Source organism: Hyperolius riggenbachi, chromosome 3 (assembly GCF_040937935.1).
Source record: "Hyperolius riggenbachi isolate aHypRig1 chromosome 3, aHypRig1.pri, whole genome shotgun sequence".
Classification (NCBI taxonomy): Eukaryota; Metazoa; Chordata; class Amphibia; order Anura; family Hyperoliidae; genus Hyperolius; species Hyperolius riggenbachi.
The window spans coordinates 407,029,189-407,053,816 of record NC_090648.1 but is presented as its reverse complement, the minus strand read 5'-3'; positions in this window follow the sequence as shown (position 1 = coordinate 407,053,816).

Sequence of the window (24,628 nt, the reverse complement as noted above, 5' to 3'; positions counted from 1 at the left end):
GATACACGCTCCAACCCAGCCTTACCCCAGCGGCAATGAGGTACGAATTGCCCCAGACGGAGGTATAGATGACGGGGGCGACCGTGATGGAATACTATGTGATCCGTGGACCCCGGGAGAAGCGGTAACCAGTGGCGGGGAAAACAGGCCCCAAAGGAGGTGATGCATCTAAGATGGTGGAGGCTGAGCCGGAGGCAGAGAAGGAGGCATCCGCAATAGAATTACCATCCAGCCAGCAGCCGGAGATAGACTACTCATTCCTGACTCAGGAGGTGGTAAAGCTGCTAAAACCTGATCTAACAGCTACAATAGCGGAGGTAATAGGGATACAATTAAGAGCCATACAATAATAATAATAATAATAATCCGAACATTTGTATAGCGCTTTTCTCCTGTCGGACTCAAAGCGCTCAAGAGCTGCAGCCACTGGGACGCGCTCAAGAGGCCACCCTGCAGTGTTAGGGAGTCTTGCCTTGAACTCCTTACTGAATAGGTACTTGACCTAGCCAGGATTCGAACCCTGGTCACAAGAGGAGACACAGGCACAAGCTGCAAGATTAGAACAGGCTGAAGCTAAAATCTGTGGGTTAAAGGATAAATATGAAGGGGCGATCACATTAGCTCAGACAACTTCTAACAGACAGGTAATCTTATTTGACAAATTTGATGACCTGGAAAATAGGTCTCGCAGGAACAACTTGCCCATTATTGGAATCCCATAGTCAGTTAAAGCTACTGATTTGTCACAGATATGTTCAGAGGCGATTCCTAAAGTTCTAGGCCTGAATGCAATATTTAAAGTAGAAAGAGCACACCGAATCGGTCCAATCCACCCTGAGCGTAGATCGTCTCATCCAGTAATTGCACGTTATTTGGGCTACTCGGAAAAAATGCAAATCTTAAGGGCTTTTAGAACCCAAAGACATGGAAGTTGATGGACAGAAACTTTTACTTTTTGCAGATTATTCTGCTGAAGTTAATAAAGCAAGAAAAGCATTTAACCCGGTCTGTCAACGCTTGGTGCAAGACAAAGTACGTTTTTCCCTTAACTATCCAGCACCACTGATAATCTACTCTTCTTCTGATGGAAAATCAGCTGCTTTTACTTCAGGCACAGATGCAGAGAACCATATAAAAACTGCATTAGGTACCGGCTCCCCATCTCGCAGTCAAGGCTCTACACAAAGCAGCTCGAAAGAGGACTTCTCCTCGCCTAACAAAGGAGACAGAATCCTTAGTCAGGAATCTACTAGCTGAGATGATTGATAAGTGAGGCTAGAAGGTATACCTGCTTGCTGGGGTACATTTACTTTCAAACAAAGAAGAATGATTTTTTTCAAGGCTGGTATTTTGTATTAAGCAATAGCTATATTATAATTTCTTCATACGGGTGACAGGAGAACACTGTGTTAGCAGGGGCTAACAGATATGGTCAATGTATGGTACAATGTAGTAAATGTTTATCTGATCTTGGTGATCCTTTGTACATCACAATTGTTCTTAAAGGTACAAGGGAATAAGCAAAATTAGCAATATCTGTCAGAAAAAAAGGAGGTCATTAGGAGGTGTAGGATTTTCTTTGAAAATGAAGAAAATTGGAGACATAGATTGTTGGTTCAAGTATGAGACTTTATTAGCTCATTCCATCAGGTTAGTACAGGCATGGGCAAACTTGGTCCTCCAGCTGTTAAGGAACTACAAATCCCACAATGCATTTGCCTTTATGAGTCATGACTGTGGCTGTCAGACTCCTGCAATGCATTGTGGGACTTGTAGTTCCTCAACAGCTGGAGGGCCAAGTTTGCCCATGCCTGGGTTAGTAGTATACGTGTATATGTGTGTGCACCCCTATATACACTTTAGAATATTACACACCTGTCCCGAATTTTTGGGAGCTAATACTTTAGTAAGTTGGCGCCCCTTCCCCACTTTTTGTTTTGTTGCTGCTCACAAGGCCCATCCTCCAATGCCATCTATTGGGATGCCAGCTGCTCGCTGGGACAGCAGGCTTCTCATTCTTTTTTAATTATACAAATTGACATGTAAGCCTAATTACGAGAGAGGCATTATATGAATCAAACAACCTGGAATGCACGAGGGCTAAGAACACCTCAAAAACGGTCCCAACTTCCCAAGTACTATGCCATTTAGGTAAAATGAAAACTGATCTGGCAATATTACAGGAAACTCATCTTAGAGAACATGAAATGTCTTTTATGTCTAAAATGTGGGTAGGACAGGTCCTGGGTGCACCCTCTCAGGGGGAGGAGAGCTGGGGTTATGCTATTGATTCGCAGGGGTTTTCAGGGCCAAATCATTTCTTGTGACTATGATACTGAAGAGCGGCGTTGGTTTTGGGTTTAAATTCTAATTGAAAATCGAACGTTATTACTTTGGGGGATATATGGTCCAAATGTAAACATTTTTTGATTTTTTTTCTAAATTAGGTTCAGACATTTGTAACTCTCCAGATCATACACACTGCATAGTAGCAGGTGACTTTAATGCGGTTCCATGCCCAGAGGAGGATAGACAAAGGCATAACCATAGAGATATGAAAATAAGTACTCAAGATAAAATTTTGAAATTGATGATGGAGTCTAGCTTTAAAAGAAGGGTGGCTCACTTGTTCGAAAGAGACTTTTCACATTATTCAAGAGTTCACTCTTCGCATTCTCGTATTGATTTGATCTTAGTCTCAGAAAATATTTTACCCTTTTTTCAGGATATCGCTATAAAAGGAATGGTTTTGTCTGACCATGCTCCAGTGTCAAATACTAAAAGATTAACGGAAAGACAGCCGTATATGGAGATTTCCTACCTTCTTGTATTCTGATGAACAATTTACAAATGATCTGATTCTTTGGTGGAGAGATTTTCAAACTACTAATGCTCAGCATGCTGGCCAGCCTATCATCTTCTGGGAAACTGCCAAGGCAGTCCTACGAGGCTATATATTGGCTCATGCTAGCACATATAATAAAAAGGCTCTAGCTAATTACATGTCCTCCTGTCAAAAAGCCAGAGAATCTTATGTTAAAAGAGACATGGATTCAAGACAAACATGACTGTGATGTATGTATAGAAAGATATGATAGAGCATATAGGTCCTATGGTGCTGCAAAATATTTTAAATGTGGTAATAAGTCGGGTAAACTTTTGGCTAACCTAGCTAAGGGTAAAAGATCCCCTCAAGTTATTTCTTGTATTAAAGATAAATTTGGTGAATTCCAAACCTCCCCGGAAAAAATACTCGCAATATTTTATGATTTCTATAAAAATCATTATACAGCCCAACCCCGACATTCTGAGGCCCAAGCCCACTATCCTGGTTCAATTAAATTACCAAGACTGACAGAAGAAGCCATTGACATTTTGAATGCTAATATTACACCAGGAGAAGTCATTAGAGCAATAAAGAATTCTGCATTAGGTAAAGCCCCAGGTCCGGACGGCCTATCAGACGGATTTTAGAAGCTGTTGAAATCTGAGGTTAATGTCACTTTAACAGGTTTGTTTAATCATATGTACCAGCAATGCGTCTTCCCGGACAGAGCCAATGACGGGGGAGGAAGACGAATGAGCTGACAGATACATTTAACCTCCCAGGTCAGCAGGCTCTCTCCCACAAGCCTACATCTGAAGAGGCATCCTTGGACAGCAGCTCTCCGGCATCAAGAAGCCCAGCTAAATCTAGGCAGAGACTCGGAGACACAGAAGATCAGGTAGGCCAAGAGGCCATTTTAACTCCTACAATGCTGGAGGAACAAATTTCCTTAGAGCAATTCCCTGCTACCGATCAAAGTATTACCCAATCCTATATGAAAGAACTTATGATGTCCCTAAAGACATCTTTTACCAATGATATCCTACAGATCACTAATCATTTACAACAATCTGTGAGCCTCCTAGGGGACAGAGTTGCCTCTGTAGAATCTAATGTGGCTGCTCTAACAACAGAATTTAATAAAACTGTGGACTGTGTGGAAGAAAATCATACTGACATTAACTGGCTCAAACAAAAGGCTGCAGATTTAGAAGACAGGAATCGCAGATCCAATTTAAAACTAAGGGGAGTTGCAGAAACTGTCACAACATCACAGTTAAAAGATTTCATAAAAAAGCTGGTGCATACAACCCTCCCCCACCTCTCTGAGATTGAGCTTAGCATAGAACGAGCCCACAGGCTCCCAAAGCCCTCTCATCTCTCTAATTCTATCCCAAGGGATGTTATTTGTAACTTTCAATTCTTCCATGTGAAAGAAGAATTAATGCATTATACAAAACAACATGGCTCTCTCCCTGATCTGTACAAAGAAGTGACACTATACTCAGATCTGTCGCAAGCCACCCTGGCCAAACGGAAATCTTTATGGCCTATAACTAAAACCCTGCGCGACCACAAGATCCCCTATAAATGGGGCTTTCCTACAAAATTGATTATTTCTAAAGAGGGAAAGACCTTCCTGATCTCAGCCACAGAGGATGGATTCAAGCTACTGACAACCTGGGGCCTACAAATCTCGCCATTACCAGCCAACCGCCCTCGTCCTCTGCAAGCCTCTAAAGTTAACCAGGACTGGCACTTAGCTTCTTAATAGGAGGAAGGGAGATCCTTGCACGAACTCTCTCACCATACATATGGTAGCTTATCTATGGCCCATGTTCTGGAGTCATGGTTTACCCCCCTGAAAGGTGAAAAGAATAACTACAACAGATCTCAGTTGTATTATTTGTTAGTTGTTGTGTCTTTGATAGTTACCTTTTTCACCCAAGCTTACAAATCAACCCCATTGAGGTTAAAAATACATCCATGTATCAGTATTTGGCACTTCAACCTTCCCTTCCCCTTTTTTGAAGACAGGATCTTGAGACTTTTTCTATTAATGGCAACTTCTAGATGTTCTTTTTCTAATCATTCCCTGGGATTACAATGCTTAAATTTACCTCTATTAATGTGAAGGGACTGAACATTCCAGTGAAAAGGCATGCTGTGTGGAAAGAAGCACTTCGTCTGCAGACGGACATTTTATTTGCTCAAGAAACGCACTTTAAAGAAGGTTATGCACCCAAATGTGATCATCCGTGTTATCCCCATATCCTATTCAATAGCTTTGAAAAAAAAAGAGAGGCGTGTTAATTGCCTTACACAAGGATTTAGATGTTACAATTCATGCAGTAGAAAAAGATCCTCATGGTCATTACATTATAGTTCAGTGCACGATCAATAAATCAACCTATACCCTCCTCAATGTATATGCTCCAAACAGTGGCCAACTTAAGTTCCTGAAAAAACTCTTATCTAAAGTGAAAAACTTATCTCCCTCTAACTTAATAATTGGAGGTGATTTCAACATCATATATGATAGCCGTCTTGATTCTTCCAACCCCAGAGCAAAATCCTCCAAACAATTATCAAATCTATTAACTAAATTCGATTTGTACGATCCTTGGAGAGCGACTCATGGCGATGAAAAAGATTTTACATATTTTTCTTCTGTTCATGGTACCTACTCCCGAATAGATTTTTTTCTAGTAGACAGACACACACTACAAAAAACAAAGGATTCGCAAATACATTCAATCACATGGTCAGACCATGCACCCACTAGCCTTCTAATCCAGGACCATCCCCAGTTTCGCAGTAGACCTATGTGGCGGCTAAATAATTCCCTATTACTCCCTGAAAAAAATAAACAATCCCTTAAAGAACAAATATTAGAATTTTTTGAACTTAACCCTGCTAAAGACACTACAGAAACTACGGTGTGGTTAACACATAAAGCAGTAACAAGAGGTCACCTCATAAAACTAGGAGCCCAAACCAAGAAAGCAAAAACAGCTGAAATTGACTCTATACTCTCTAAAATCCAGCTAGCAGAATCTACCCATAAATTATCACCATCCCTATCTAATCAGAGAACTCTATTTGATTTACGTCAAAAACTCAGAATCGCATTAACTTCGGAGCATGAATTTCGCATTTCCAAACTTAAATTATCGCATTACTATCAGAATAATAGAGCGAGTCCTCTTTTAGCGAAAATTATACAAACTAGACAAGCTAAATCTAAAATATTAAAATTAACTCATCCCTTCAAAAAGACATTATTAACTAACCCTCAAAATATCGCTGATGCATTTAGCGATTTCTATAGTGCCCTATATAATTTGAGGGAGGACCCAAATACTTTTCAACCCACCCCGGCACTAATCTCCTCATTCTTAGCTAAACTTAAACTCCCATGTATCTCAGATGAACAGTTTAACCAGTTGAACACACCCATAGCTGTCTCAGAGGTTTTACATACTATCCAGAAATCTAAAACAAATAAAGCTCCTGGACCGGATGGCTTTAGTAATGAGTATTACAAGATATTTGCCCCAATTCTAGCCCCGAAATTGGTTAACATTTTTAACTCATTTATGACTACTGGAAACATTCCTCAAGAACTTACAAAAGCTGTAATTACAGTACTGCCCAAGCCTGGCAAAGACACCATGAGTCCCTCCAACTTTCGTCCAATATCGTTACTTAATTGTGATATTAAACTATATTCGAAAATTCTGGCAAACAGGTTATTTGATATCTTACCTAACCTGATCGCTTTAGACCAGGTAGGCTTTACTAAGGGTAGGCAGGCGGCAGATGGAACACGCAGAGTTCTTAACCTACTTCACATAATAGAGACCACTCGAAGGCCTTCTCTGCTCCTTGCCTTGGATGCAGAGAAGGCCTTCGATAGGGTACACTGGGGGTTCTTAGAGGCAGTATTACATAAATTTGGAATAAATGGCCACTTCTCTCAAGCAGTCTTAGCCTTGTACCAATTTCCATCCGCATGTGTTAATGTCTCAGGTTTTATTTCAAAAACGTTCAATATATCTAATGGAACGAGACAAGGGTGTCCCCTTTCACCACTCATTTTCGTTCTGATTATGGAAACGTTGGCAGAGTATATACGCAGCAATCCTCTTATTGAAGGGATTACCTACAAAAAACATACTTCAAAAATTAATCTTTTTGCGGACGATGTATTGCTTACAATCTCGAACCCAGCTAGATCTTTGTCGGCTGTTCACTCAGCGCTTTCTGATTTTTCAAAAGTTTCCCTGTACAAAATAAACGAACACAAATCCACACTAATGGGAATCTATATCACTGAATCATTGAAAACACAGATTTCTAAAGAATATCCATTTCCATGGGCTAAAACGGGTATTGACTATTTGGGGATAACTGTTCCGCCTTCAATCAGCAAAATATACTCTGCCAACTTTCCTAAACTATTACAATCAGTAAAAGCGGATCTTGCAAAAATTAGTCCTTATGACTTTTCAATTTCTGGTAAAATTGCTGCATATAAGATGTCTGTTTTCCCTAAAATTTTATATTATTTTAGAACCATCCCAATAACACTACCTCAAAGATTTTTTTACTGACCTTAACTTAATAATATCACAATATATATGGAAAAAGAAAAAACATAGAATTTCCCTCAAGACACTTTTCACCCCAAGCAAATTAGGAGGATTCGGGTTACCAAACCCGCAAAATTATCATAGAGCTTCTCTGTTAGATATGTCACAATATTGGATGGATAACTCTCCTTGTAAACTATGGGCCCAACTAGAAAGAGATCTTATTGGGTATCCACCTAGTAATATTTTGTATCTCAATTTTTTGAAGCTACCTATACACTCTCCTAATCATCCTATAGCTTCCGCCACTCACATGGCCTGGAACCATATCACCAAATCTAACCTTACAAACACAGATCTAACCGCATTGCATATTCCTATTAACGCCTTAAGACAAGCTATACCGCACTGGCATAGTGCTAACTGGTGTTCTTCCAATATTGTATGGTTAAATGAGGTATTTGAAGGAAATCGATTACATACTTTTGAATTTTTGAAATGGAAGTACAAACTCCTTGATACAGATAGTTATGGGTACCAACAACTAGCTCATCTAATTAAGAAAAACCCTATATGTATGCCACAAATGCCCTCCTCTATATGGAACTTCCTATTCAAACCAAAACAAAGAAAAGGGGGCATCTCCTTTTGGTATAACCTTCTGTCAGAAATAGAAGGCCCTCTGTTAAGTAAATATATAAGGGTATGGGAATATGATTTAAATACCTCTTTCTCTGAAACAGAGATAGAAAAAGCTCTCTGAGACATCAAAAAATACTCCAAATGTGCCAACCATGTAGAACTAATCAAGAAAATATTATCTAAATGGTACTTTAACCCTCTCAAACTCTCCAGATTCTCTCCCAACACTTCAAAAGAATGTTGGAGAAAATGCTCACAAACTGGCACCCTACTTCATCTTTTATGGGAAAGTGACACAATAAAACCCTTTTGGGTGGAGGTTAAACAGCTAATAATAAAAATAATAGGACATAGATTTGAGCTTTCTCCCAAATTAGCTCTCTTCTCCATTGGCCTAGATCAATTCCCAACTCAATATAGATTAATAATAACACACATAGGCTGTATTGCCCGATCATTAATTATTTCCAACTGGCAACAGGAGGAGAGACCGTATATCTCACAACTAATTCATATATTACAAACTAATCTACAAATGGAGAGACTCCTTAGGAGTCGTAATAATCAGAATATCCATTTATACGAATGGCAATACGACCGGAATGCTTTGACCCCAAAGTTCACATAAATTATAACAGATGCTAAAACAGAATTAGCCATTAAGATATCAAAATTTTCCACACCAAAGATCAGATCCTGTGTAAGCTTTCTCACTCTCATTCTCCCCCTCCCTGTACTCCCCTCTGATAGTTGTGCCACTTCTTAGGACCAGAGCTCTAGGGTTAAAAAAAAAGTGTTCCTAGACTCCCTCTGGTCAACTTCTCATGAGGTTACTCACTCATTTGAATTGACTTGCTCAATTTGTGTTCTAAACTTTATGTTCTATGTTTAAGTTGTATGGCTCAGTTATGAGTCAGTTATCTGCAAAAATTCAAAAGATACATATAAGTATCTAATTGTTTTATATGGTTTACGTATGGTTGCAGTAACAATTTGTAGTTGCGGAGTCAATTAGATGTATGTCCAGTAGAATGGCCACACACAAGATGTACTGCAAGATTTAACGAAATACGTCCTTTATCAATATTTGTCTCCATTAAGTGTTAACATTTCAAACGTTATTGCAACATAAGTTGATTATTGTATTTGCATTTTAAAACTTCAATAAAAATTTATTGAGAAAAAAAAAAAAAATGTTATCTGATAGATTGGCTCAATGCTTGCCAGATTTAATCCATGCTTCACAAGTTGGCTTTGTGATGGGCAGAAGTGCTGTTACGAATATTAGAAAAACGTTAGCAGTATCGGAGTACCATAGGCTTCGAACTCTAGGACAAAAATCGGAGGTCTTCTTGGCGCTAGATGCCGAGAAGGCTTTTGATAGTGTGGAGTGGTCATGGCTAATGAAGGTTTTGGAGATATTTGGTTTTTCTGGTAATTTCCTAGCATATTTGGACACCAGGCATGTCTCCCCACGAGGACAAATATCCCTACCAGATGGGTTGAGTCAACCTTTTTATTTAGAAAGGGGTGTGCGACAGGGGTTGCCAGCTATCCCCTCTTTTATTTGGAACCATTGTCTGCATCTTTTTTACAAAACAATATATTTGAGGGAATAACAGGGGGCGAGAAAAATATTCGCAACATTATTTGCATATGATGTGTTAATTTTTATGGCAGATCCTGACAGAGATATAATTACTCTTATGAATCATATAGATAATTTTGGAGCCTCCTCAGGATATAAGATTAATTACACTAAAAGTGAATTGTTGTTCTTGTCAGCTACACGAGCGCATGACCCCCACCCTATACTAGACTCTTTAGTGCTTAAATATCAAGGCTCATATCTTACTTACCTGGGAATGAAAATTCCAAGACAAGCAGATTAGGTGTATGTGCTTAATTTTTCACCCATAGTACAAAACATTATAAAAGAATTGCAATCATGGGAACCTCTTCCAGTATCGCTAATGGTAAGAATTCATTTAATTAAAATGTTTAGCTTTGGCAGGTTACTTTATCCTCTGCAAACTCTGCCTATTCTATTCAAACACAAGAACACACAATTGCTAGAATCAGCTTTCACACGATTTCTGTGGAAATCAAAAAAGCCTAGAATAGCACTTTCTAAACTAAAAGATACTATTCTTCAGGAAGACCTTAACTTCCCAGATATAAGATATAAGTCCAATCAGCGGGAGGGAAGGGACGCGGGCAGGTAGCGCCGATACGGAGGAGGCGGGGGAGCGGCGCTAACAGACAGGCTTAGGTAAACATTATGCTGGCGACACGCTGCGTGTCGCCAGCACTGCGGGGGGTATAGCGGTGCGCAGGGAGGTCTTGGAGGCACACCATGGGGCAACAGAGGCTGGTGTTAGTGTGCACAACCAGTCTCTGTGCCCCACTAGCATAATAAAATACCACCTTGGGTTCTCTTTGAGGGAATCTTGCATACCCCATTTAAGAAATTACCCCACCACATAAAAAATAATCTTTTATTTAGAGATACTCTAATAACATGGAGGAAATTCAGGAAAAAATATGCGTTATTGGGACACTTATCATACATAACGCCACTGGTGGGGAACCCAGGATTTGCTCCGGGAGACATGCATGGTGCCTACTCTAATTGGGTGAAGAGGGGTATAAAACAATTAGGTGACCTTCTAGGCTCTGAAAGCAGATTGTTTTCTTTTGAGATAGCTATGACAAAATACAATATTCCTCCTTCCCATATTTTTTTTAATTATAAGCAGTTGCAGCGTTATGTGGCAGAGACTTTAGGGAAAGATGGTAAAGTGTTACTAAATTCACGCTTTTTTGAACTTTTGGGCAATCCCAAGGAAAAACAATCACTGTCATGGCTTTACTCATTCCTGAGAGAAACCCAAAAAATCTACTACAGGACTTTCCCATCATTACCAGAAGTGGGCAGAACTGGCAAAGATCCCTAAAGAGGAAGTGATTGATCATATTAAAGAGGGATGGGCAAAAGTCAGACAAGCAATATTAGGTGAAGACTGGAGAGAGATGTTTCTGAAAACCGTTCATAGGGCATATATCGCCATTACTGGGCCTTATAAACACACAGATGGTATATGGTGGTGTGTCCAAAATGTCAAGCTCATACTCCCAACCTAAATGATATGTTGTGGATATGCACTTTGATCCACAAACTTTGGGCAGAGGTATTATCCTTTTCTGATTCCATAACGGGTCATGACAGACAAATGGATCTAGTGTATTGCCCTTTTCACAGTTTGGGAAAAGGGGGAAATTAAAATGTACCGTCCATAAGTAAGTTTGAACATATGGTATGGTTGTCAGCTAAAAAAGCAGTGATGAAAAGATGGCTAGATAATTCCTTACCCACAATTAGTGATCTAAAAGACTTATTGAGACATCTTTTACAGCTGGAATGTTTGAATTTGGAAAGACAGAAATCTAAAATGGTGGGAACATTTTTTTCATAACCTGGCAATCCTTTATAGAAAAAATTTACAATAGAGATCAGATTATTCGTCTGATGAGTTTCTTCGAGAACACACATGGTACTTGAAAGGCAAAATTGGGGGATATCTGGGCAAATTAGAGATTTTATACTGAGGTGAATTAGCTAGGAGAGGTGGGTCGAGGAATGGGAGGAAGTTGGGCAATCAGGGATGCAGGGGTGTATTTGGGGTGCAATTTAGTTTAGTTCTGGTTTTTGTCTTTGTTTTTCCTTTTTTTCTTATTTTTTGTTTCGTTATTCTTGCTTCTGAACCTACTTACAACTTAATAAACAGATTTCCATCTTCGATTCACGGTTATAAAACTTAAGGTAATATAGATATACAGTGATGGAAGCTAGTAGACAAAAAACTGATATGAAGCCCTATTTTAATTCATGGAGACAGACAGGACTATAAGCCTAGGGATATGATAAACTAGTTGTGTGCAGAGATTTCTGGCCATCTTTGAATTGTATAAACAATTGAAAGTTTGTTATTGGGGCAGAAATCTCTTTTGTATACCTTCATATCTGTGTTCATTGAATAACATTATGCTGGTAATTTGTGTTGTTAAGTTGTGTGGACATATTTTCAGTGTGTTCAGAGCATGATTCTCAAATATGTAAAAATGGGATATGGCATATGTTTGTTTCATTACTCTTATGAACAGTTTGTATATTATCGATATGCTATGTCTTTAACAAAGATAAATACAAAAAAATGTAATGTAGCTGCACTATTTGCCAGCAATATTGCCATGAGCAGGAAATGATACATGGCAATATTACCGTTACTACCGCCAGCAGTAGAACATGGAATAACGAAATGAGCAAGTCCAGCGTTACTTGGGTAACATGAGCATTGACACAGTAATGCACATTTCATTACTTGAGTAACATACATTACCATAGTAGCACTCACAGTATTTATATACCACGGGTCACACTAATTGCATATTGCTTGGCACACTTCCATCGGTAGTAATGGTAATAGTGCCGCACACTGCCTGAGCACAGCAATATTATCAGGGGTTAGTGCATTAACACCCCTGTTTCAGATCATTACTATGTGTTGGAGTCTTTCCTATATATTAATTAGCATTACATTTTTCCAAACCAAGCACTCTGTAATCCTATCAATGATATTATGCAGTACACCCACGGTATTCGAATAACACAAGCATTGCTATAGTACTGCACGTTACTGGCTTGTGTTACCATAACAACACTTTTGGTACTTAGCGCTTGTGATGCAAGCAACATTTGCGGTACTCAGTTGCATAATTTGCATTCCACTGCTGGCTGTAGTACTGGTAATATTGCTGTGTGCTGTCTGCACACAGCAATATTACCGCTGCTTTGTGTATCAACCCCTATTTGCGCACATATAGCCGATGCACTGCATTGTCATAGAGGTATTTTAGATAAATTTAAACACAATGTTTACATATTCATACATACTAATACACTGAGCAGATGATGTGTTTTACATTGGCACAAGTAAGTATAAACATAAATTATGACCTCGCTTGGGATTTAGTACTGTACAGTAACAGCTAAATTGCCATATTACTAAAAGGGGCAATTGGTACAATGTTTTTAAAACCAATCCCAATTAAGTAAATCTGAAATAGCTTCAAAGATTTACTGAAAATATCAAAGGCTAGGTTCACAATTGGAGCTGTGTTGCGTTCCCTGTTATAACGGGGATGCAACGGAACCAAAAAGTGATATATACAATAAATGAAAATATGTTTTGTTGCCACTATTAACAGCTGCTGCGTTTTGGATACTCTAGTCTGTTGCATTGCATTGCTCTGCATGCACACTGAGGCCCCATTTACACTTAATCAGTTGGTGTGCGTTAGGCCTCGTTCAGACTATACGCGCTGCCGTGCGCATTTTGGCAGCGCGTATAGTGTGCGACACGCAAGAACGGTAGAAGGGCATAGACAGCCCTTCTACCGTTCCCATCATGTGCGCTGCGTAGCAGCGCGATTGCGCTATCGCGTACTGCACGCATTTTTTGGGAATAGCAGCGCAGATCCTATTCATTGTAATGAATGGGATCTGCAGTGCATAGCAGCGCAGATGGCGTGCGATTGGACGCGTTGCGTTCCGATCGCACAGCCATCTGCGCTAAATGATGTGAACGAGTGTGCGTTAGTACACGTTAGTATGCGTTGGTACACGTTAGTAAACGTTTTTTCCATTGCAGTGCATTGTGACAAAGATTTTAGTTAAGTGTGAAAGGTGCCATAGGAAAACATGGGCATTGCTTTGAAAATCAATTTTCTTTCCGTTTTAACTGAGAGCAACTGATTAAGTGTAAAAGGGCCCTAAACTTCACATAGACTATTACTGCAGCACAACTTTCTGTGTTAAGATGCCTTTATGCCCCACTGTGAACTTAGCAAAAGGGAAAAAAAAACTGTTTTGTATTAAAGGACAACTTAACTAGTTATCAGTCAATGTTATCTTTTTTTCTTTTGAAAATATACAGTTTCACATTGTGTGTGTGTGTATACGTGTGTTTGTTTAATATATTTTAATTATATTAGAACTATTTTTTAAAATGAATAAATGTTTTATAGAGGGTATATGCAGTTTACTTAGTCACTAAACTCTCATGAGCTTTTGCGTAAGAAAGAACGTCAGCTGAATGTCTTGATTCAGCTTTCTGGGCATTGTTTGCAGTGGATAGAATAATGTACTGTTACTTAGCTAAATGACTCATTTCTCTGCATTGTTAATGAATCAGATCTCTTAGTAACCTGTTAGCATGATTTTTCAGTCTGAATTGCTTGGAACAGCATTTGTTGAAATCACATGGAACATAGCTCTTTGGAAGCAGAGCTTAGCTTTATTCTTATTTGTCAGTGGCAGTTTCTTGCAGGATTCTTTCACATGAGATTTCTGCCAAGGCACCTCTTCTATGTCAAGTAGAAACTGCTTCTGATGACAGCCACCCCACTGCTGGCTCAGTGCTCTGCCTTACCAAGCACTCAGCTTGAATCCAACTTTATTAAATTGAAAAGAGATACATTGTAGTGCAAAAAATAATATGCCCACTCCAGCCTTGTCACATGTCCACTCAAAGCCTTCAGTTAGGAGGACCATGAACAATTCCTAAGCAAAAAATGTTTCACAATCCACAGATATTTGCATTGTACATAAAATAATACTAGAAAATCTCATTACATGTACAGCCAATGCAATAATTAAATTGTGGCTGTTAAATATTATCTTTATTTATACAGGTCTACTCAGAAACTGAAAGAGGGATGACTAAAGAGCAAAGAGAGCTAAATGGATTTGGTAAAAAAAAAAAGAGTATTTTGTGTTTTTGCGGGGGTGGTGGGAGATTGAGAGTATATCAATGGAGGGCTTAACAGCAAAGTTCAATATGTACTGCAATTATCTTCCAAGACATGCTCTTTATCCCTTCTCTTATGGTAAATACAGGCTTGTGTTGAGTGAAGTCTTTTATGTCTGTACACATGTATCTGCATTTTGCTAGGGTATCTTCTGCTGGTAGCCATTAGGCATTTACCTTATTACTACACAATACCCAACAGAGGTACACCTCCCTTCTCCTCATGCAAATGAAAGTACTTGTTGCTAAGCAGTGGGCTGGAAAAGCATGTCTATGGATCACTGACATACTGTCATTCAAAGTGGTCACAAAAGGCTTTCAGGAGTTTTCAGTCTTCTTACTGATACTCCTTTTTTCTATTTGCATCTTACTTTTTCAGACTTCCCTTTTCACTTTCTATTGCACCATTTCCATGAATTGTTAGCCTTTCAGACATTTTTGTAGTGAGTGCAGTTTGAGGACCCCAAACAGTCTCTCTCCCTGCATAGAGCCCTAATTGCTTTTAATACAACTGTGGTGACCGCTCATCTTTTACAGAGAGGATAGGAAAGAGGGTCAGCTCAGTATATATCATTTATTGATTTGAATGAAAGGGGATCCTGGGAACAGTCACCCCAATTGACAGGTGACAATGTCCCTCTGCTTGAGTGGTGGTGACTAGGTAGCTAAAAAGAAGAGAGATGCCTCAGAGAGCATGGCTGTGTTGTTGTTTTGGTTTAGCTATTGTTATTATAATGAATGTATATATTACTGGTATCTTGAGAAGTACTTTACAAAGTACATAGTCATGCCACTAACTATCCCTTAAAGGACCTCACATTCTAATACCTACCATAGTCCTAGTTCAATGTCCCTGGTACCAACTAACTTATCCATATGTTTGTGATGTGGGGGAAAACCATATTGCACAGACAAAACCCTTTCAAACATGGGGAGAACATATATGAACTCCATGTGGATAGTATCTTGGATGGGATTTTGCCAATATGCCACCTATTTTTATGTTTAAACATTGTTGAAAAATAGCTGTACATTGTATATTGATATATTTTTATTTTTTTTGCAGTTATTTGAGTATAACAAGAACAATTTTTTTTATATTCACTCTTTTTTATTGATCTTAGTAAACATATCACACATATCAAACAACGATAACATGTCGATATTAACATGTGTAAAACACTCTACATTTGTTGCCATACAACTGAATAGATAACATTCTGTAAGAAGAACACACATTTATTGTATTTTTTATATAAATGAGAAGGCCCTTCCGTAGGGGAAATTCTCATCAATAACCTAAACACTCATATAAACCTGATAAGTAAATGAGAAAAGAAAGGGGGGAAAAAAAAGAAAGCAAAGAAAGCAAGCAAAAGGAAACCTGTCAACGATTAAAGAGGAGCTGTTAGGTATAAGGTCTCAAAGAAAATAAACACATATATCAGTAGCTAAATATAGGCTGTACTTACATTACATATGCATTTCACTGTCCACGTTTGGATTTCACAGAATTTTTATATAGTATATGCAGAGAATGATGCTCCTGACAGCTCATGGCAGGCTCCATGTTTGTCTGTCTCCTATGAAGCCAAATGTGTCGTCATGTCCTCCCTGCTTCCTGATCACAGAAAAGCTCGTACTGAATAACACTAGTTTGCAGTGAATATTAATTAGCCATGTGGCTAGGAACAATAGCGGACTCCTGCAGTGTACTCTGCCAGGAGATTTATCAGTGCTGTGCGCTGGACTGAGTTACATGCTATTGTTACTTGACCCTGTAACTTCTCATTAGCAGCCGAGGGGAGGGCCCCAGAATGCTTTGCAGTATGGTTTGCGGCTTGCGTCCTCTTAAGAGCTTGGGTCTAACAGCTTTGCTGATAAGCACACATCAAATGAAAGAGAGATTTTTATCTTCACTATTGCCTATTTGGCTTCCGTCTAAACTGTTAACACAGGAGAATAGAGGTTTAAATTAGCTTCTGCAGCCTGACAGTTACTCTTTAACCTAAGGTGTAGATATTGTTCTCATCCTGCTGTTTGGGTTAGAGGGGGTGTTGTTAGACTCTTTTCCAAAAGATTTATTTAAAGGTAAGCTATACTTTTGGTGCTAGTGGTGTAATGTGTGAGGCACTCAATAGAGAGGTTTTCATATCTTCCCTGTGTTCTTTTTCATGGCCACTTTAGGCAGAACACTCGGGAGATTAGTATTTCATTTAGGAGATCGGCAGGGCCAAAGGCAAAAGACCTCCATTACTAATATCGTCATGAACTCCTGATTGTTTCTTTGGTATATACCTTTCTTGTTGTGCTTGGTCTTAAGGGTTGGGGGGGGGGGGGGGGTCTGAATAGATGCTTTATTCTGATATATCCCACCATGAGTTGGGTAGTAAGAAGTTTGAGAAGTTTGTACTTAGTCCTTTCCTAATACTCATCTCTAGTTTTAGATTACTGCTTACCATGTCCTGCATTTTATAATATGGAATTTCCTCTGTGGACTTCCATGTGGTTGTAATTAGTGAGATTGCACACATGAGAGTGTGACATATTAAAGGTTGGTACTGGGCACATTCATTCTCTATTCCAATTAGTAATAGGGCAAGAGCTGGGGATAGTTTGAAGCGAGGGGATATAGCTTTTTTCAAGATGATTTCAACTTTATTCCATAGTTTTTTCACTAACTGACACTCCCAAAGCATGTGCAATAATGTACCGATTTGTTCTTGACATCTCCAGCATTTGGGAGGATGGAGGATGAGAAAGAGGCTATTCTTCTGGGTGTAAGATAGCTTCTGGATATCATTTTTTGGTGTGATGCCCAATGGGAGTTACATCTTGACAGTTTTAATAGTATTTTGTTTGCGTTGCTTATTTCTGATGGAGAGATTTCTATTTTTAAATCGTTTGCCCATGCATTAGCATATTTAGTTAGTGTTTTTCCTGCCTCTGGAAGCATTTATCTGTATAACAGGGATATGTTACCTTTTTTTGTGGGTTCTAGATTCAAAAAGATTGTTGATTTTAAAAGATATCTTTGGGATTGTCAGGTGGCGACTATGCAATATATGGTGAATTCTGTGGTAGGTGTAGAGTTGGGAGTCTGGCAAGTTATATTTAGTTTGTAGTGTGCTACATTTTTGTATTTTATCTTCTGTAATTAAGTTGTTGATTGTGGTAATCCCTGCTTTTGACCATATAGACACGTTGAGTTGAGGAGAGAGTAAGGACAGGCTACTGATTGGTAGTTTAATCTGATGAGTATTATTGGTGTTCAGAGGGTACTTTATAAAGTGTTCCCAAGCTTTTAGTGTAGCAGTTATTGTAGGAAAAGTATTGGTAGGTGGTTTATATCCGAGCATCACAGCAGCTAATATGTCTTTTAGGGAATGGGTCGAGGAGGAAGTTTCTATCTTAACCCATCTTTTAGATACATTATTATCCTACCATTGTTTAGGATTTTCTAGTTGTGCTGCAAAATAATATGTTTGTAAACAAGGGAGACCCATGCCACCTTTATCTTTTGGTAGTGTCATAAATTGTCGTGCAATTTTAGGCATTTTGGTTTGCCATATAAAGGAGTTGATAATTCTATTCATATCCCTAAAGAAGGAGGTTTTGACCGGTATATTTATGGTTCTAAATATATATAGAATTTTGGGGAGTATAAACATTTTCATTGCTACAATTCTTCCCGCCCATGATGGATAGTATTTGGACATCATTTGAAGATCTTTTTGGAGAGTTGAGATTATGGGAAAATAGTTAAGTTTAAAAATATCTTTGGACTTTTGTGGCAGATTAATTCCTAAGAATTTTATAGAGCTTGTAGCCCATTGGAAATGGAATGTTTTGACTATGGAAGCTTTGGTGGAATCTAGGATATTTATCCCTATTATTGTGGATTTGTTTGAGTTGAGTTTGTAATATGAGACTGCTGAGTAGTCTGAAATAATATCTTGAATTCTAGTGAGAGACCCTAATGGGTCTGAACATGATAGAATGACATCATCAGGAAATAAGTAGATACTATGGTATGTTCCCCTAATCTCAATGCCGTGTATATGAGAATCTGATCTGATTTTTTCTGCAAATGTTTCCATGTGTAAGGAGAAGATCACAGGAGACAATGGGCATCCTTGGCGTGTACCCTTTGTTAGAGAAAATTTTTGTGAGGTGTAGCCTGCTGCATTTACTTTAGCTGAAGGAGTTGTATACAGTGCGAGGATTGATGTTAATATTTTGCCTTTGAAACCAAATTTCTCCAGAGTTTGTTTCATAAAGCCCCAGTGTACTCTGTCGAAGGCCTTCTCTGCATCCAAGGAGAGGAGCAGAGAAGGCCTTCCACAGAGCTCCGCCCCTCTAATAATATTCAACATGCGACGTGTGCCATCTGGGGTTTGTCTTCCCAGGGTGAATCCCACTTGATCTGCCTCCAGTAATGTTGGAGAGACTTTCATTATTCTCATGGCGAGTAGTTTGGCATACAATTTAATATCTGTGTTTAATAGGGAAATAGGCCTGTAATTTGTGGTGAGTTCAGGATCCTTATCAGGCTTGGGCAATACAGTAATAGTGGCCTCTAAAAATTCAGATGGGATAGGATTATTGTCAGTGAAGCTGTTGAAGAGGTGAGTTAGATGAGGGGGCAGTATGGGGGCAAATGTTTTGAGATATTCATTGGAGAATCCGTCTGGTCCTGGAGATTTGCCACATTTTAGTGTTTGTATGGCCTTTGAGATTTCGCTTGTAGAGAATGGTTCATTTAGATGAGAGAGTTGGGTTGGGGAGAGTTTGGGGAGATTGATAGATTGTAGGAATGATTTAATGTTTGAGTCTTTCGGCTGGGGTGTGTTGGCATCTGTTTCTAGATTGTATAGTTGTTTATAATAGTCTTTAAATGCTTCTGCAATTTTAGTTGGGTGGAAAGTTTTTTCTTTGGAAAATGGATGAACTATTGCTGTGATTTTTGTTTTTGGACTGTGTTTTATTTGATTGGCTAAAAGTTTATTTGCCTTGTTATTTTGGGAGTAGTTATTGATGTTTAGTTTGAAGAGATCTAGGGAATATTGTTTTTGTAAAAGTTCCTTTAATTGGTGTCTTAATTTAAATAGTAGAGTTAATTATTGAATCATATTCCATTAGGGAGTCTTTTTTCTTTTTTGCCCCGAGCCTGATAAGGAGACCTCTGGCATATGCTTTATGGGTTGCCCATATTGTAGAGCTATTCACTTCCGGGGAGTCATTCAGTTCAAAAAATTCCCTTATACTGTCAGCTAGTTGTTTACAAGAGTCTTTATCATGCAGTAAAGTTGAATTTAAATGCCATTGTTTATGAGTTGGAACTGAGGGTCCTGTTAATAATGATAAGAAAATTGGGGCATGGTCTGACCATGTAATGTGACCAATCTTAGAGTCTATGACATTCTTCAAGAGAGATCTATCTATTAAGAAGAGATCGATTCTAGAATGCGATCTGTGTACCATAGAGTAGTATGTGTAGTCTCTTTGGGTGCCATTTTGTACTCTCCATGGATCATAGAGATCATTCCAGCTTAATAGACTTTGTAGTAATCTGTGGGATCTTTGTGAAGGATTGGAGCAGTCTAAATTTGAAATTATTGAGTTGAAATTTCCTCCAAGAAGAACATTCCCTTGTTTCAATTTATTAATTTTGTTGATAAAAGATTGTATATATCTTTTTTGTCCTTGATTTGGAGCATATAAAGATGCTAAAGTAAGGAGACAGTTGTTGACTTTTCCGACAAAGATTATAAATCTTCCGTGTGGGTCTAGGGTCGTAGAGAGGATTTCAACTTGTAAGGATTTATGGAAGGCCAAACTCACTCCTCTTTTTTTGTCACAAAAGTGCTGTGGAAAATGAGAGGATAATCTTTATGTGCAAGATATTTGGTGTCTTTTTTTAGCAGATGTGTCTCTTGTACCATTACAATGTCACTTTTGGTGGATAGAGCATCATTCCATAACATATGTCGTTTAAAAGCACTATTCAGACCTTTGGTATTTAATAATATTATTTTTACGGAGGCCATTTTAACCAATATAAAGAGAATAAAAGATAGGTGATGTATAAAAGATAGGTGATGGCCTAATAGAGCACCTAGTCCTGGAAATATAGTCTCAGTAAGAGAAACAATCTTGACTGCTGCAAGCGCTTTATATCATGCCAGTCCATTCATAATATCTATCTGAACTTCAATTTTAGAAGAGATAGTTCTATTCCTGTTTGGGGGAGATCTTTAGCTTGACAGCATACTGTTAGCTTATTTTGCTACTTATACTTTGCGGGTTGCCAATCTGAAGAGATCTTGCTGGGATGAAATGATCTTGTAGATCTAGGAGGGAGTTGTTCCACCTTAATTTGCAGTGCCGACAGTTCACGTATTCCCTCTTCCAGCTGTGAGATGGTAAAGTTTTTGTTGTTATGTTTAAACAGAATTTTTGTAGGAAAGCCCCATTTGTACATGATCTAGTTATCTTTCAGGGCTTTTGTAATAGGAAGCAGGTCTCGTCTTCTTTGCAAGGTGCTAGATGACAAATCCGCGTACAGCTAAATGTGTTTGTATGGATCTGGCAGACCGTTATTTTGGCGCGTTGTGAGGAGATGTTTGTCTTGTATATGAAAAAAGGTAAATCTGGCAATAACATTGGGAGACTGTTGGCAGTGGGGTCCCACAGGGGTCTGTTCTGGGTCCAGTGCTCTTCAATTTATTCATTAATGACCTAGTAGATGCAGTAGTGAGCAATGTTGCTATTTTTGCAGATGATACAAAATTGTGCAGAATCATCAACTCTCAGGAAGATAGTGTCATATTTCAACCGGATCTGGATAGGATGGCTATATGGGCACATACATGGCAGATGAAATTCCACGTTGACAAATGTAAAGTCATGCATTTTGGACGTACTAATGGACTAGCACCATACAAAATAAATAGGATACAGTTGGGGACATCAAACTTGGAGAAGGACTTAGGAGTACTCATTGACAACAAGTTAAATAATCGAACTCAATGCCAAGCAGCTGCAGCTAAAGCTAACAAAATTTTGGGATGCATTAAAAGGGAAATAAAAACTCGAGATGCTAGCATAATATTGCCCCTGTTTAACTCTCTAGTAAGGCCACATCTGGAATATGGAATTCAGTTCTGGGCACCACATTACAAAAAAGATATTGCAGTTTTAGAGCAGGTGCAGAGACGAGCAACAAAATTGATACGTGGGATGAAAGGTCTCACTTATCAAGAAAGGTTAGATAAAGTGGGTTTATTTAGTCTAGAGAAAAGACGCCTTAGAGGGGATCTAATTAACATGTATAAATACAGCAGAGGGCAATATAATAGCTTGGCGGATGAGCTTTTTGTCCCTAGGCCTTCTCAAAGGACTAGAGGACATGATCTGCGCATGGAGGAAAAATGTTTTAGCCATTTATTTAGGAAAGGGTTCTTTACAGTTAGAGTGATTAAGATGTGGAATGCATTGCCACAGGAAGTCGTTATGGCAAACTCTATACCTGCATTTAAAGGGGGCTTAGATGCTTTCCTTGCGTTGAAAGACATCCATGGCTACAATTACTAGGTAATGCCTAATGATGTTGATCCAGGGATTTTATCTGATTGCCATCTGGAGTCGGGAAGGAATTTTTCCCTTTAGGGGCTAATTGGACCATGCCTTGTAAGGGTTTTTTTGCCTTCCTCTGGGTCAACAGGGATATGTGAGGGAGCAGGCTGGTGTTGCACTTTATACTGGTTGAACTCGATGGACGTATGTCTTTTTTCAACCAAAATAACTATGTAACTATGTAACATCACGTGGCACTGTCGCTGGAAGAAAAGAAGGTTTCTGTAATCTGTGAACTCTGTCCATAGTTAGTTCTATTTCAGAGGCCGGAGGGTAAGACAGATTTGACAAGATCTGTGATGTAGGTTCTTAATTCATCTATACCAATTTGCTCTGATACTCCCCTGAATTTCAAATTATTCCTCCTACATCTGTCCTCCATATCAGCTGCCTTGTTTTTTAGCCATGTTATATCATCAGATTGATTGTTTGAGGTGTCAATGAGCTTATTATGTTCTTTGGCTATAGTGACGATTTTGTTCTCAGCTATATCCACTCTACTACCTAGATCCTCTATTTCCCCTTGTAGCTGTTTGTGCATTGTTAGCATATCTCCCATTAAGGATGATCTAAAAGATTGTAGTATTTATTTTATATAGAGTTAAGAAGCCGCTTGCTCAGTCGCAGGGAAAGAGTCAAAGGGGGCTTCATGGGGAGTCATTAAAGCTCCGGGAGGCAGCAAGCTGGAGGAGGCACATGAATTTACCTGCTCTGCAGTGTCCATCGGGTCTGCTTTGTGCGGCTTTGCTTTAGCAGGGCTTCGTGAGGAAGGACAGCCCTCTGAAGACGTAGATGATTCAGCGGGATCTGAGATGTTGCCATCAGATGTTTCCCCCGGCGGCTGTTTGTCGGCGCTGCTTTGCTGTGCATCACGCTGGGTTGAGCCAGCGCCATCTTGGGTTCGGCGAGAAGGCCGCGCTGTCTTCTCAGTGAAATAGTTTGTAAGTTTGTGCAGCCACGATCCTGCCTTCTTTCTCTTCTTGCTGGCCTCGCTGCCCACTACTATCGCTACCATTATTTAGCCTTTTGCAAGCTGATTCTGGCTGTGCTAATCGCCGGTTTTAGTTGCAGAGTCAGGGAGCTTCTCTCCTAAGCGTCCATCTTCCTCTAGCGCTAGGCCACGCCCCCCGTATATTGATAATTTGATCCACACTGTGACCCACCCCCAAATTTTACCCAACCCTACTGTATGCTACTCCCCAATAATCTGTTCTAGCCCCCTCTCTGTCTGTCTCTGTATTAGTATTGTGTGTTTCTTTATATCTAGTCTGTTCTTCCAATCCCACTGCGTGCTTCCCAAACCCTCTTGCCTGCCCTACCATTCTCTCTGTGTGCTCTCCACCAATCTGCTCACCTTTCCTACCATTCAGTATGATTTTCTGCCACTGCTATCACTGCCATTGTAGGTGGCCCTCTCTCTTCTTCTATCACCCCGTCTCAACTGTCCCACCATTTGTACTCTGTTTTCCAGTCAACACCTCTCCTTATGTCCTACCCTCACCCTCTGTGTGTGTTCAACTCTTGTTTCATGTACACTTTATTTAATGAGAAGTTGTATTGAAAAGGGGGAATAAATAAATCAATACATTGCAAAGTGAGAAGTTAAAAAATAGAAGAGCGATAAAGAAATGATTGATATTCACCATGTAATTTCATATTATTTAATCCACAATCAGCCTGCATGTAATCACCTTTACTACTAGCAGACAAGAAAAAAAAGAGACAGCACCAACTGCCATTATCTATAACCACACCCCCTAACAATGTGGCTAAAGGGTTGTTTTTATAGATATACATATGCACAGAGGGAGATACTGGTTGCTTGGCAGTTGGAAACAGCTATTTCCCACAGTTCAATGAGGTTCACAGACAGCAAACTGTCAGGGCCTATGTGCTGACATCACACTGTGGGAGGGGTTTTAACACAATAACAGCCATACAGACCTTCCTGATGATCTATTCTAGAAAAGTTAAAGATTTCTTATGAGAAAAGGGGTATCAGCTACAGTACTGATTGACATACAGTTCAATCCTTGGTTACAGTTCCTATTTAAGTT